Raw genomic sequence first — 2,941 nt, 5'->3', positions numbered from 1 at the left:
TACAATGGTGTGTCTATCAGAACGTTTTAAACTATAACTGATTTTTAAAAAGCCATTCAAGGCCAGGTTCGGTGGCTCAGCTTGTAATCCCAGCAATTTGGGAGGCTGAGATGACTGGATTGCCTGAGTCTGTGGGTGTGAGACCAGCCCAGGCAACTTGGCAGATCTTGTCTCTACAATAAAATCAAAAATTAGCTGAGCGGCGTAGCATGTGCCTGTAGTTCCGGCTACTTGGAAGGCTGAGGTGGAAGGATCACCGGAGCCCCACAGGTCGTCACTGGGGTGGCCATGAGCGTGCCACTACACCCCAGCCTGGGCGATGGAGTGAGGCTCCAACTCAAAAAAACAAAAACAAAAAGACATTCAAATCATGTAAACAATAAACAAACTTATTATCTGACCAAAGAAGAAGTCCTGAGGTGGGTAAGCTTCAAGATTTGTAGAAAATAGACAATGTAACACATCTCACCAACATAGTTAGGGATCTGGATTCTTTTTATTTCTCCATTCTTTTTTCCTCAGGACAATGGCCTGTTCTTAGCTAACTCTCCTCATGGTCATCAGATAGCTGCCATTGTTCCAGGTGTGTCTTCATAATCCTATCCAGTGGAGAAACAGCACTGTCTCTCCTCATGTGTCTTTTTTTATCTGCGAGGAAAAAAATATTTTCCAGAAATCCTCAGCAGACTTTCCCTAACGTCTCATTGACCAGAATTCCATCTCATGCTTGTGCCTAAACCATTCAGAACGCTACTCCCTGGGGCAGTGCTGGGGCTCCAGTCCTTTGGAGCATGAGGCCTCAGTCGACTGGAGACTTGCACAGAACAAGGGTTCTACCACAGGGAGAAAGGGGAATGAATGATGGCAGAAAAGGCCATCTACGAACAGCAGCAAGCAGTGATTACATAGACTGTCCCCGTGTTAGGGGACAGAGACAATCCCACAGATGATATACAACTACAAATTGTGACAAATACGTGACCGGAAAGCACCACATGTATAGTGAGGTCACAAGTCAAGAGAGGCCACCCGGAGGAAGTGAAAGATGAGTAGGAGCCAGTCGGGCAGGGCTGGGGGAAGAGCATCCAGGCAAAGGAGGCCTCATCTGAGAGGAGAGGAAGCCTGTGTGGGTGGAGTTCTGGGAGGGAAAGAGGGAAAATGGCATGGACTGAGCGTGGGGCGGCAGGCAAGAGTCCTTCCCACGTCATGAGGAGTTTGGATGATGTTCTAAGACTAACTGGTCATCAATGCAGGTCCTTCAACTCTTCAATTTGTTACAGAAGGACAGGAGAAGTCGTAACTCACTGTTATATCTGGCTCCCAGTTTTGGCATTTGTAGGAAATTGGTCGTCTCTGAACTTCCTGAGTGTTCACATAAGTTATGAACACTCTGCTGCCCAGGCTGGAGTACAGTGGCACAATCCTGGCTCACTGCAGCCTCAACCTCCCAGGCTCGGCGATCCTCCCTCCTCAGCCTCCCAAGTAGCTGGGATCACAGGTGTGTACCACTATAAGCAGCTAATGTTTAAGTCTTTTCTGTGGAGACAGGGTCTCACTATCTTGCACAGACTGGCCTCAAATTCCTGGGCTCAAACAATCCTCCCACCTCAGCCTCCCAAAGGGCTGGGATTACAGGCGTGAGCCACCACAGCCAGCCTGAAAGACATTTTTTTTTTTTTGAAGTCAGAGTCTCACTCTATCGCCCAGGCTAGAGTGCAGTGGCATGCTCACAGTCATTGTGGCCTCGACCTGCTGGGCTCAGGCAATCCTTCCATCTCAGCCTTCCAAGTAGCTGGAACTACAGGTGCGCATCACCAAGTTTGTCTAATTTTTCTTGATTTATTGTAGAGATGAGGTCTTGCCAAATTGCTCAGGCTGGTCTCGAACCTGTGGGCTCAGCAATCGTTTCATCTTGGGCTTCCAAAGTGCTGGGATTTTACTGACTTTTACTTTTCTAGGACAGCAAGGAAGAAATCTTAAATCTGGTTTTTTAGAGCCTAGTAAACTAACTGGTCATCAATGCAGGTCCTTCAACTCTTCAGTTTTTTACAGAAGGATAGGAGAAGTCATAACTCACTGTTATATCTGGCCCCCAGTTTTGGCATTTGTAGGAAATTGGTCATCTCTGAACTTCCTGAGTGTTCATATAAGTTATTTCAGACCCACACAGACACTCAAGAGCACCTGTCTCAAAAATGTGTTAAGTGGCTAGGTGTGTGGTTTATGTTTGTAATCCCTGCAGTTTGGGAGGCTGAGACATGAGGAGCACTTGAGACCAAGAGTTTGAGACCAGCCTGGGCACCTAGTGAGAGCTTGTCTCTACTAAAATACACATTTTAAAAATTAGTCAGGCATAATGGTGTGTGTCTGTAGTCCCAGCTACTCAAGAGGTAGAGGTGGAAGGATGGCCTGAGCCCTGGAGGTAGAGGCTGTGGTAAACTGTGATGGTGCCACTGTATTCCATCCAGCCTGGGCAACAGAGTGAGACACCGACTCAGAAAAAAAAAAGTATTAATTGGCCCAGCACTGGCTCCCACCTGTAATCCCAGAGCTTTGGGAGGCCCAGGCGGAAGGATTGCTTGAGTCCAGGCATTTGAGACCAGCCTGGGCAACATCGTTAGACCTCCGTCTCTATTAAAAATAAATAAACGAATTTGTTAGTTAATAACTTAAGATGAAATAACTACCCTAGCCATACAGCCTATGGGATCCCGAGAAAGTGAGCATGGAATTCATTGAAGGGTGGAAAGAACTATCCTCTCATCCACCGCCTACATTTAATAAGGGTGTGGAAATGAAGGCCCAGGGAGGCGCCTCGGTCTGCCAAGGCTGTCCTGAATCTGGGAGCAGAGCTCTGGCCAGAGACTGCCCTTGAAGGAGGGGAGGCCCAGAGGAAGAGCTGGGCGGCAGAGCAGAAGCGTTTTGGGGAACTGCCCCACCA

This window comes from Carlito syrichta, unplaced genomic scaffold (assembly GCF_000164805.1).
Source record: "Carlito syrichta isolate Samal-C Ts95f unplaced genomic scaffold, Tarsius_syrichta-2.0.1 Scaffold316427, whole genome shotgun sequence".
NCBI lineage: Eukaryota > Metazoa > Chordata > Mammalia > Primates > Tarsiidae > Carlito > Carlito syrichta.
Note: the sequence above shows the minus strand (reverse complement) of the source record.